At 38.2% G+C, this 13,268-nt stretch overlaps 1 protein-coding gene, 1 long non-coding RNA gene and 1 pseudogene across 9 annotated transcripts in view; all 3 read right to left on the bottom strand.

Moving 5' to 3' along the window:
* The window catches only part of MACC1 (MET transcriptional regulator MACC1), a 209,932-nt gene that overhangs the window by 24,160 nt on the left and 172,504 nt on the right, over positions 1-13,268 (bottom strand). The window lies entirely within an intron of this gene.
* Positions 988-5,197, bottom strand: LOC143678881 (guanine nucleotide-binding protein G(I)/G(S)/G(O) subunit gamma-10 pseudogene; annotated as a pseudogene).
* Positions 5,241-8,343, bottom strand: LOC143685852 (uncharacterized). Its single transcript, XR_013176778.1, has 3 exons — positions 8,276-8,343; positions 6,721-6,805; positions 5,241-5,430 (listed from the first exon to the last, which is right to left on the bottom strand). It is a non-coding gene; the product is annotated as an uncharacterized LOC143685852 (long non-coding RNA).

Genomic DNA, 13,268 nt, shown 5'->3' with positions numbered 1-13,268 from the left:
TCTCCTCCAATAACTGTACCATTTTATATTCTCACCAACAACGAAATGAGTATTTCTATTTCTCATATCCTCTCCACCACTTTTCCGTTGCTGCTGCTATTGTTGTTGTTTTAAGTAGCCATTCCAATTGATGTGAAATGTTATCTCATTGGTGTTCCCCTTATTTTTAAGTAGGCAGAAAGTTTATTTTCAAAATCTTCAGAGATTATTACAAACACAAAGTATACTTTTAAACAGTGTCCCAATCAAACTGAAAGGCACATCATCAAAATAAAACATTGCAACATTTAGAATTCTTTGAGGCTATAATATTTTCACATTACTTTGTTTTAACCATTTGAATATAGGTTACATCTTAAACATTTATTGAAGACCTGAAATAATGTAGTGTTTGTTAAAGCACAATCATAAAATGGGTGAGTTTAAGAAGAGCAAATCTGCTTCATACACAGAATGGGTCAACCAAAACGGTCTTCTCATTTAGAAAAGCCAAAACATCATTTCATTAGTAAAGCCCTCAAATTTATAGTTCCCTTCAAATTTACAGTTGCTTATCTTCATGTAGAAACCAAACTTATGAGATAAGAACAAATTTTATTATGGCATAAAAATCACAGGAACAACAAATTATAAATATTCAATTTTTAAAATGAAAAACTTTTTCCTTCCAAAAATATAAACATCCAGTAAATAAAATACATATAGGATTCCAGATACAGAAATACTGGTAATTCACTTATGAAAGAGATGTATTTTGATATAACTGTGGCAGGATTTTTGTTAAGTAATAAGCAGTTTACCAAAAGAATCAGGTCATTATTATCTACAAGATCCACTCTTTCACCCAGTTTCCTTACTTGAGCAGAAACATTTCAATTTCTGTAGAATTTGGCTGTAAGACCAGCCATAGGAAAAGAGTTTTCTTCAAACTTGAAGACAATCATTCCCCTTGTGCTTGAAGGCATTCCTCACTGAACTTCTCAACTTTTAGAGTAAAGCAAAAGATCTGGGCTTCCAGAAGGGACTGCTCCTGGCTGGCACCCCAAACCATGAGGCCATCCTTGCAGGCACTCTGCACGCAGTACTGCTGAAGTTCTGCAGCTGCCTAAGAGACCTTGAGCTTATCCACGCCACCCTCCAGCTTGAGCTGCTCCACCCGGTGCTGCAGAGCGTTCACACTGGCCCCAGAAAACACGGCGGCCAGCAGCTGTGCTGGTTCTGTGGGTAGGAGAGCCAGGCTGGGGCTGGGCCCTGAGACTGTGCTGGACCCCACCCAGGTTGGGACTGCCCTGCCACCTGGGCACCCTACCCCCACTCGCTGGGGTTATGATTTGCATTTCCCTAAAGGTTAATGATGCTGAGCATCTTTTCATGTGCTCTTTGACCAGTTATATATGTTCTTTGGAGAAATGTCTATTCATGTCTTTTGTCTATTTTCAAAATTGGGTTGTCTTTTTGTTGCCGAGTTGTAGGATTTCTTTATAGATTCTGGAGATTAAACCCTTATTGGGTATGTGGTTTCCAGATATTTCCTCCCATTCTGTAGGTTATCTCTCTTTTTTTTAACTTTTTAAATTGTATAATATAACATATAAACAAAGCAAAGAAAGAAAAGCAATAGTTTTCAAAGCATTCTTCAACAAGTTGTTACAGGACAGATCCCAGAGTTTGTCATGGGCTACCATACCATCCTCTCAGATTTTTCCTTCTAACTGCTCCTAGAATATAGGAGGCTAGAAAGAATAAGTATTTTTTTATGAACACAATTGACCATTTTTTTTGGGTGTGAAAAATAACATATTTACAAAAAAGCAATAAATTTCAAAGCACAGCACAACAATTAGTTGTAGAACAGATTTCAGAGTTTGGTATGGGTTACGATTTCACAAATTCAGGATTTTACTTCTAGCTGGTCTAAGGTACTGGACACTAAAAGAATTATCAATTTAATGATTCGGCAATCATATTTGTTGTTAAACCCTACCTTCTCTATATAACTCCACCATCACCTTTGATCTTTCTTTCCCACTCTTATTTTATCATCACAATTGACTTTTTTTCCTTCTTTTTTGTGAAAAATAACATATATACAAAAAAAGCTATGAATTTCAAAGCACAGCACTGCAATTAGTTGTAGAACATACTTCAAAATTTGACATGGTTACAATTTCACAATTTTAGGTTTGTCCTTCTAGCTGCTCTCTAATACTGGAGACTAAAAGAGATAATTTAATGATTCAGCATTAATATTCATTTGTTAAGTCCTATCTCTCTGCATAACTCCACTATCACCTTTAATCTTTCCATCCCTCTCTTTAGGGGTATTCAGGCTATGGCAATTCTAAATTTTTGATATTGGAAGGCTCTGTCACTAATATGGGGTAGGAAGATGGACTATCTGATGTTCTGGAGAGGCTGGGCTAGGTTTCAGGACTTATCTGGACCAGGGACCCATCTGGAGGTTGTAGCTTCTAGAAAGTTACTCTAGTGCCTGGAACACTTTTGGAATCTTATATATTACCTTAGGTGTTCTTTCAGATTGGCTGGAGTGGTCCTGGTTGGGAGTTGGCAGGTTATGATAGGTAGCAAGGTCTAACTGATGCTTGCATAAGAACAATCTCCAGAATAGCCTCTCGACTCTATTTTAACTCTCTCTGCCACTGATACTTTATTAATTACACTTCTTTTCCCCCTTTTGGTCAGGATGGAATTGTTGATCCCATAGTGCCAGGTCTGGATTCATCCCTGGGAGTCCTCTCCCACGTTGCCAGGGAGACTTTCACCCCTGGATATCATGTCCCACATGGGGGGAGGGCCATACTTTCACTTGCAGAGTTGGGCTTAGAGAAACTGAGGCCACATCTGAGCAACAGAGGTCCTCCAGAAATAACTCTTAGGCATGCCTATAGATAGGCTAAGCCTCTCTGCTCCCTATATAAGCTTCACAATAGTAAACCTCATGATTGAGGGCATGGCCTATTGATTTAGGTGTCCCTAAAATTTGACACAGTATTAGTGAATTCCCTGATGATAAGGTTTAATACTTCCATATTTTTCTACCATCCCTCAAGGGACTTTGCCAATACTTTTTGATTATCTGCTTAATATAGTCTAGGATGTATCCAGGCATTACAGTAATCTATACAGGATTAAAGGACCTCTTTCTTATTCTGGGCTCCCTGTGTTTCAATTGTTCAAATGAGCTACTCATATAGGCTGAATTAGATTATGCACTACAGAAAATTTCAGTTCCAGACCAAATAACCTACTAAATTTGCACACACAAAAAATAAAGTCTGGCAATATCAACTGTTGGCAAAGATGTAGAGCAAAGGGAAATCCTATATACTGCTAGTGGAAATGTTAATTGCACAACCACTTGGAAATCAATTTGCCATTATCTAGGAAAGATGCTTACAACTGATCACCTTTCCATCCCAATACTTGTTTCCTGCTCTAGTAAAACCTTACATATATGCAACAGAAGATGGATACAGGAATGCGCATTATATTATTTTAGCATAAACTAGAAATATCCTTTGCCATAAGAATGGTTAAATAAATTGTGCTATTTTCCTATAATAGAGTACCATACAACATGAAAACAAATGAATCACAGCTAAAAGCATCAACTTGTGGTTTTCCATTGCTGAGACTCAGTCTTCTTTATACACATAATTTCTCTTAGTCCCATGACAACACCAAAAAGTAAGTATTTTCAACCACATTTATACAGTACAAAACTGAGTCTCAGTAACGGGACAGAACTTATCTAACCAAGTCAAATTCAGGCTGAGGAGCAACTGGTCTAGAAATAATTACTCATATGCATGCCAGCTATTCTAAGCACTCTTTAACTCAGGACATACCTCTTCCCAAACTCAAGGTCCCCAGTGTTATATCCTGAGAATGTCCCACTTTCCAGATCACATTTTCAATTTTGCTAAACTGTAGTCTTTGTTTTGGGCTGTAAATTAAACACACCCCATTCATCTTTGACTCTTTTTTGTTATAATCTTCTTTCAAGTTCTGAACATATTTTCAGAATTTATTTTATATTCTAAAGAAATCAAATGCTTTTATTTTGGTACAAAAAAGAAAGAGAAAGAAAGAAAACAACACAAAAGAAAAAAGTAGGTTAAAAAAGCGTGCTTTCCAAATGTGACAAACAAATACAAAATTTATCTCATAAGGTGGATTGGGATAAAAGCATACTTAAAAGATCAAAGCTGCAAGAGCAATTTTTTCCTCTGACACGTGAAAGTAAATGGAGGGATTGAGTGAAAACCTGAGTTATGTAATATGCAAATTGAACTGACCTCAAGTTTCCTGGCAGATTTTCAAAATTCTGTGGTTGATTTACCAAAGACAATGTCCAATATTAAGAGTTCTTAGCATGCACACTACGTATGTAGCCAAAACTTTGAGGTAGGAAAACTGAGCTCAAGTCCTTCAGCAAAATTAAGCAAATTAAATTAAAATAAGCAAAACGTTTTAAATGGCAAAGTATTTTTCAAAAAGATAAAACATATTTTAAATGTCAAAATAGCCAGCATCCACCCTGCCTAAACTTTCATTTCTTGTGGGGGAAAGAACAGAAAGGAACAACGAATACCCTTCCTTCGAGGCAAATAATCTTTGATGTAAAAAATAATAATAACCAAATGAAATACACTTAGAAGTCCTAAAGCACATAAAAACCAAGAAGTAGAAAACTGACTACAGGCTCTCTATGTAGCTTTGATCCTGAAAAATCACAGCGTCGCAGAAACAGAGGCACAGGTTTGCGGAAAGCTGCATCCCTTAGTGGATTAGCCTTTTTCTCCAGGAATCAAGCAAATCTTCACTGTCCCTTTGCAGTGATTCTAAATTTTCTCCAGAAATCAAGCAAATCTTCACTGTCCCTTAGGCAGTGAAACTTTAGCAAATTCCCTGGGAGCCTGAGGAAACAGTAGTTGGATCTACCCCCCAGAGCTTTTGCTCCAGAAGGTCTGGGATTGGGCCTGGGAATCTGCATTTGTAACAGGTTTACAGGTAACGCTGCAGCTGACCTGCTGGAAGCATATCCTGAGAACCAGTTCTGAAATCCAGAGTGTTAAGGTCTTCTTTTCCTGGACAAATAGTTTTCTTCCTCTTCCCTGGTTCCCCAACCCCCTGACACACCCCGTATTCCCAATCTTTCTGCACACACGCACATATCGCACAAGTTTATTTATAACTCAGGATATTATTTTGTGCACACAGGGAGAGTCAGGATAGGGGAAAAGACTTTTACTGGAAGGACGAGGATGCTGCTGGTGGAGGGCAGTGCTTGTTTACACAGGTGCAAACAGCCCTGGTCACATTTATCATTTCCCTGTGTTTTTTTCCAAGTAAACTCCAGAGTCAATGGCAATTGCTGTCCAATAACTGGAATTTTTTAAACTTCATCTAGAGAAGAAACATGAGTCAGTGTTTATTGGAATAAGTAAGTGGGAAAAGAGCAGTCCACCACCCACTTAATTTGGGACATGGCCTTCTCAAGATGCTTTTCACTGTGTGCTTATTTTGATTCTGTGTGATCCTTCTTAGTTCCTCTAAGAACTGATGAACAGAAATCTGCTCTTCATTTATCCTGCTGTTTAAACTAGGCCTTAAGCAACTGGGGATGTTTAACAACTACACAATTTAGCAAAGTTCCTGAAAGATTTTGAGAGGTGTCATGCTGGAAAAGAGTAACCAAGGAAACAATACCATTCAAAAGAATGCTCCATTTAAAACGGGTTCCTTTGAAGTGTTGAGCAGTCATCACAAAGTAAAAATCCAGCAGGTCAAAGTTTTTATTTTCCAATTTGTCCTTGAGCACCTCAGGACTTTACAAGTTACCATGATCTGTCCTGTATTCATCTTATGAGCTAATATTAATAGTACTTCCATGAATGCCGTAAGACTTATTGGTGACAACAAATGTTAAAATGCCAGGAGAGCAATTGTTGAAATGGCAGACCTTCCCCACCAAAGGTGAAACCTACCCAAATGACACGGCAGTACATTGTAAATGGAACTGGTATGCAAGGACTTAATGGGTCACAAAGAAACCGTATTCAGCTGATGATGTTCACCTGCTCTGGTGATGCTGGTGTGGCTGACTGGCTGTTACTCCAGGACCCTTTGTTATGCCCCACTGGCACTCTCTGATTGGAAGCATATATGCCTTACCACCAGTTGTTAATCATTTGTGTTACCCCTAATCATTATGACCAACATTTAAGAGAACCAGTGGGGAAAATGCCAGCAGTCACTCTTCCTGGAGGCAGCTGTCTTCATGACCTTCTCCAGGGAGGGCAATAGGGACTCTGGTGCATTAAGCAGAATTAATAGTGTATAATAATTTCTGTGATGCCTCTAATCCTGGTAACTCAGAACATCATCTTGTTAATAGCACTATGTCAAGATGTTCATCACTTCCATTATGTCTTATTACCCTTCTAGCACTGACAGACCTGAAGCTTAGGAACTAATGGTAATTGCGTAGAAAACTGTCACATTACTGTGCAAATCATGAGGAGAGAAAATGGTATATTGAAAACTGTTTTATGTCCTGCTTAGTGATGTAACTAAGGGCACAGTCCTTCCAAGGACCTCATTCTAAAAGGGAATGTATAAAGGATTTTAAACAGATTGTAGAAGGAATATCACAGGCTGCAATACAATAAATAATAATAATAATAATAAACGTACATTGAGAGCTTGCTTCATTCCAGGTAGCGTGACTTTCTCATTTGTAACTGGTTACAATACCGTAAAGTTCATACTATTGTTATTCCTATTGTAAAGGGAAAACAGTGAAATAGAGGCTTAGGGAGTTTATGTGCCCAAGACTATAACTACTAAGCAGCGGTGCTGAGGTTTGGGCCCAAGGATATAGGACTCTAGAGAAGAAGCTTTTAAGCTGTGCATGACACAGTGCTTCTTACCCCTGGCTAAGAAGGTGAGATTTGAAACTATGTTCTGGGCTTGATGCTGGAGTGTAGCATCAAGCCTCAAGTTGAAGAAAATTGGGATTCCTGGAGCTCTTTGCCAAGTTCATAGCCAATTCTGCATCATAGGCACGTGACCTGTGCAGACGCACAGGGCCCCACTCTCAAGAGGATATCATGCTATGCTCTCACCACCTTGAAATACTTAATAAGTTTTGAACAAGGGTCTCCACGTTTTCATTTTGCACGAAGCACCACAAATGATGTAGCTTGCCGTGGTTCACAGAGCTGGCAACCCTTAGCCTTCACACCCAGGCAAATGACTTACACTACAAATGGCCCCATAAAGAAAGGAGAAAAGCCTTATTTTAGATGAAGAATGCTCAGTTTACAGGGGAGGTTAAATGAGTTGCTCTAGGTTGCACATTCACTGCCAGCAGGGCCAGGAGTCAAACTGTCTTCTGATTTTAAATGCCACATGAAAGAAAGAAGAGTTCTACCCACTTCCATGAATCTATAGTAGTTATAAAATATATTCTTAAACTTGATGTTGTATGATGTCTGTTCTAGCTTGCTTGCTCTCAGAATGTGATATACCAGAATTAAATCAGCTTTTAAAGGGGGAAATTTATTAAGTTGCAAGTTGACAGTTCTAAGGCCATGAAAATGTCCCAACTAAAGCAAGGCTATAGAAATGCCCAATCTAAGGCATCCAGGGAAAGATACCCTGTTTCAAGAAGGCCAATGGCTTGCAGGACTTCTCTCTCAACTGGAAAGGTACATGGTGAACATGGAGGTGTCTGCTAGCTTTCTCTCCCAGCTTCTTATTTCATGAAGCTCCCCCAGGGGCGTTTTCCTTCTTAATCTTCAAAAGTCTCTGGTAGCATGGGCTCTGGGGCTCTTTCCAAAAAGGTTTCCTCTTAAAGGGCTCCAGCAAGCAACCCCATCTTCAATGGGCAGAGACACACCTCCATGGAAACCGTGTAATCAAAAGTTACCACCCACAATTGGGTGGGTCACATCCCCATGGCAACAATCAAAAAGCTAACAGCTAGCAACATTGAATGAGGATTAAGGGACATGGTTTTTCTGGGGTCCACCACAAATTCAAACTGGCACAATGTTGAAAGTAATAAAAGCACAAATGATAATAGTTTAACCCCAGCTTTCAATAAGAGGGAAATAAAGTCATCTCCAGCTATAGCTTCTTTAATCATGGCATCTATCAAATAATGATTTTTTTGGATATGATGTATGGCAATGGCAAGAGAGAATCAAATCCACTGGCAAGGTTGGTCCTGCTTGTTTGACTTTACCTCGTAACAGCACCTCGCCTTTCATCTCACAGAGCAGAACTATATCGTTAACATTCAAAATGAACATAAGGTATTTTTCAAAAGTTCAGAGGATATCCTTTGGAAATAGAAAAGTTAAAGAGAGTGTTAGACACTTCTGATAAATGTCCATTTCAAATTACCAATATTTTAATATTGAACTAAGCATGCAAATGGTGATCAATATTTATTTTTACTTATTTTAAAGTTACTCTAGAGGTTCAAGGGTAGTTCAGTGATAGAATTCTCACCTGTCATGAGGGAGCCCTGGGTTTGATTCCCTGTCCATGTACTTCCCAAAAAACAGACAAACAGACAAATAATTCAATAAATGGGACTGTAATAACTGGGATACTCATATGGAAAAATAATGAAATGTGACCCTACCATACAGCATACAAAATATTTATATAAAAAAAAAAGTTACTCTAGTACCTTTATGACAATATATTGAATTGGTGCCTTGAATTGCTTTCAGGACATTTCTTTGAAAGATGGAGTCTTTAAAGACACGCACATGTCCCCACACACTCATCCTTGATTTACAAAGAATTTGAGAACGCTTACAAATATTCAAGCACACAAGTTTAAACCACAATTTAGTTTATAGCATTCTTCAATTTAAAAAAAAGCATTCAAAAGCAAAGCAAGTAACTGAATAAGTTAGGATAATTTTTTCAGGGAATTAGTAAGAAAATCAAAATAAAAGTAATTTCACAAACATCATGCTGTGAGCTCTAGCATGAGCCACTTATTTTTGATGAACCACAAATTACGCTCATTCGCTTTCCAAAAGTGACCACGATGAGGAAAACATTACTAGCCTCAAGCTTCAGACAGTATAATCCAAATAAACAACTCAGGAAAAGCACTGGCACTACCAGGAATAAAGACGAAGAGCAGCCTCACACTTTTACAGTATGGGACACGTAAGTGTCCTTCATGGAACTCTTTCTTAATGTGTATGATGACATCTCACCCAGGGACAGGCCATCAAACCAGATGGAGAACTTTTCGCTGTCCTGAACAAAAACGAATACAAGAATACACATATCCAGTTATACTTCCAAGGGACCCCACCATACTTAGTTTCTAGGTTAAGTTTCTGCCTCTTTTCAAACTATACTGTTTCATGTTCTGGCCCTTGGCAAGGATCCAGAATATAGGGTGTTATTTTTTTCTCTCCCATTCTCTCTATCTCTCAGAATGTAGAAATAACGTTTTATTGCCAAGTAATGCACAAAACAGAATTCCTTTCCTGAACCCTCCACCCATTCTTAGGTGGTTTTAAAAATATGTACATATTCTTTGCTGCTTCTCCCTTCAGGAGATTGTGCTAATTCCACTCCCTGTAAGTGGAAGCTGGATTTAGTGTCTCACTTCTTGTGAATAGAATAAAGGAAATCATGGCATTTATTTCTTCAACTCTTTATCTTAAAGACCCAAACTCTTACAATCAGCAAAACTGAAGATGGGAGTGATATTCTCTTAAGAAAATTGCTAAAAGTTACTAAACTGTAGTCCTCGACAGAAGGTCATCCCGCTGCTGTGTACTCTGATTGTGATATACGCTGTATTTTGCCTCGGAACACAATTTCGAGATCACTTTCCACACAAAAGCAAGTGAGTATCATCTTTCTAGACCACAGAGCAAGGCTGTAATACTTTCATGTGGAAAATATTAAATAAATGTGTCATCCAATGCCAGTGCTGTGTCCCTCAGATTTAAATTGAAGCAATATATGTTCCTAGCAAACTGTTGAAGGTACACTAGTTGCAAAACCTGTCCCTGGTAACCAAACACGTTAACTGTCCTATTAGTTGCTGGAAATGACTTTGTTTAATAGTTGACCTTAACCCATTTTTTCCAGTTGCTTCAATGCAAGTGAAATTTTCCTGGTTCTATTTTTCAAAAGATTCAGAAGGGGAGGAACCAGAGGCAGAGCTGCAGAGTGGCTAAGGAAGCTGCCCCCGCAGGACCCTCACTGGCATGGTGTCTGAGAACCTTGCAAAACTCCACTACCTTGCAGAATGTTTGACAGTAAATCATGAGATTTCATGGCAAATCATGATACATAGTCATCTTGTATCAGCAGCAGGTTTGTTTTTCTTATTATATATAAATGAATTTTAATTTTAATTTTAATTTGCCAAATATAGAGAATACCGGCTTTGGAATTAGAATTCTCTTGTACCAGTCTCCTGAGTGTAAATCTGGAAAAGGTACCAAACATTTCTGGGACTCTATTTCTCATCTGCATTAACAATACCAATAACAAATATTATTATTACTATATACAAAGACCACATTCTTCATGGTGCTGCTGTAAGGATCAGATGAAATATTATCGATAAAGTGGCAAAGCAAGGTGATTCCTTTCTCGTCCGATGGTCGCCCCCCGTGACTGTCCCTGTGCATACAGAAATAACTGCAACAGGGCCCACTCCAGAAGCTTCTCCTCTCACTCAGCTGCCTTGAAGCTCTGACCTCACTCCCTAAGGATAAAAAATTTAAAAATCGCTGCCTACCCTACCAGCTATGTCCTGAGACCTTATTTCTTATACATCACTCTTAGAAAATGTTACCATTTTCTATCGCCATTTCTCCTGGCAAAAAGAGTGCCTGGGCTCATAACAACAGAGGCACTGAGGTGTAGCAGAGGGAATTTAGGCTTTGAAATTAGACAGGTATGGGTTTAAAGCAAAGCTCAGAAATGAATTCACTGGTGTGAGCATCATTTTCTTCATCTGTGAAAGGAAGATAAAGATATCTACTTCAAAAACCTGTTGTATTGGTGTTTGAAGTGGAACTCAATAAAGCTGTCTAAAATAGTTGTTGTCAAAATAAAATTAAATACCATAAATCCCCCAATGAACACCAAGCTGCTAAAAATGTCCGTTTTTTGTCTGTGTTTTTTTTTTTTCATCTTGGCCTATTCTGTTGGGTTTAGCAAGAGTAATAAGTAACTACTACCAAAGATACTTAAAGACTATTGGAAAGGGGGAAGCTGACAAAATCCTATAGAAGTTTGCCATTTTAGCTTAATTGATTATTTAACCTGATAAAGGGCTTTTCACCTCAAATCAGTTGATAAATAACTGTATTATATTCTAATTCGTTTTTATCAGTCCTTTCACAACAAAATCTAATATTTTTTTAGACAGGTTTTGTCCCACTATTATTGGTCATAATTAATTATTATAAGATTCCCAATATTCTCTGGGAAGAGAAAAATACCCTCTAACAAACATTTCATTTACACCCACAGTCTTCTTGGTTTGAACTTGAACATTGTTATGAATCATTTACATATCATCTGACAAACCTGCTTGAGAGAATAAATATGTATGTTCAGTTACTGTTGAATGAGTACATTAAATGAGGTCCTTGCATTGATATTTGCTGTGAGAAGGAACACTCGAATGAAATTTGGTAGAACATTAAAGAAAGGGAAACTCATTATGAAATAAACAATTTGTGAAGCAGGAGTTTCCCTTAAATTCTCAGCATTTCATCACATCATATTTTTAATATATCAGGGAATTGCATCGCTTTTATTTGTCATTTTTGTAAACAGAAAACCATGTGCCAATTATAAACTGTTGATCAAAAGCACTAACATGAAAAATACTAATATGTTTATGTGGGTACAGATACACATTCAAACATATATATTTGATGAAATAGAATAAAGTTTATATACAATTTATCCGAATCAGTTTTTTTTTAGTTATGACTCCACTGCCCTCTAAGAAGTTGGAGTACTGGAAGTTGGAAGATCTTTTTCTTCCAAGAGACAATTAAGTCCTTCATTATTTGAAGACAGTATCAAATAGTGAGGAGAATGTACAAGAAATCTGAAGAAGCGAAGAGGGAACACTATTACTCTATGCAAGAAAAGAAGCTAATGGAGGGGCTTGGGCCTGGGGCAGCAGGTCATTGGAACCTGGAAAAGAGGTAAGGAATAAAGTGGCAAAACTGACAAGATGATTCTAAGTGAAATGCTGATTGGTATGCAGTGCCCACCTGACCATCTAATTCTCTCACACGATCCTCTTTAAAACCTATATTGTTTACCAAGGGAAGAAAAATTTTATAGTGAATGATAGGAGGTGGTAAACCTGCTTAAAGGCAGTAATATCAGGAAAACACATCAGTCCCTGTGGACATGCAAGTTAGAGGTAAGATGAGCAACCACTGATCTAGGCTTGTCCTGGAATGTCTCATTTTACACCTGTAAGTTCAGTGTTAGGGGAAACCTCTCATTCTCAGGCCAGCCAGAGTGGTTGTCACCCTCGCCACAAGCACAAATTAGGCTGTAGGTACCTAGACCCACATGAAGTGAAATGTTAAATGTACTCTCCTATTATTTATATAAATTAAAAATATATTTTAAAGCATCATGCAGAAATGAAGAAAAAAATATCTATCACTGAGCTGTACAAGAATGATTTAATTCTAATATTCAACTTCTGTTTTGATAATCTACTTTCATCAGTTACATTCTAATAGAAATAGGCTATTAAATACAAAGAAAACCACCCAGAAGGGAATGAGCAGAATTGTTTCTGTCCATTTCATAAAATCACTTCAAAAATTGAATCACACTCTTTGCAGCTTAAGCCAAATGCAGACCTTCACAAGTAGGAATTCTTCTCCATTCCTCTCTGTTCCCTCTTCATTTAAGGCAGGTGTGGAGTTGTTTCCCTCTCTGTTCCGTGGGAACAGTGGTCTCCTGCTCTGCTGGGGAAGCTGGAAGGAGGCTCAGTTATACCCACAGCACCACCTGGTGCCAAATCAGGGTCTTCCTGGACTGCGGTTCTGGAGCTTTGTCCTGTTCTTGCTTCCCATTCCCTAATCCAAGCATCGGGTTGGCACTGCTTACAAAAACTACAGATGCCCCGAATCCATCCCAAGAGGCTGCCATCAAGTACAGCCATCATCATTTTCACAGTATTCTCCCCAGGTGATTCT

The sequence above is a fragment of the Tamandua tetradactyla genome, chromosome 1 (assembly GCF_023851605.1).
Source record: "Tamandua tetradactyla isolate mTamTet1 chromosome 1, mTamTet1.pri, whole genome shotgun sequence".
Taxonomy (NCBI): domain Eukaryota; kingdom Metazoa; phylum Chordata; class Mammalia; order Pilosa; family Myrmecophagidae; genus Tamandua; species Tamandua tetradactyla.
This window is presented reverse-complemented; position numbering and strand designations above follow the sequence as displayed.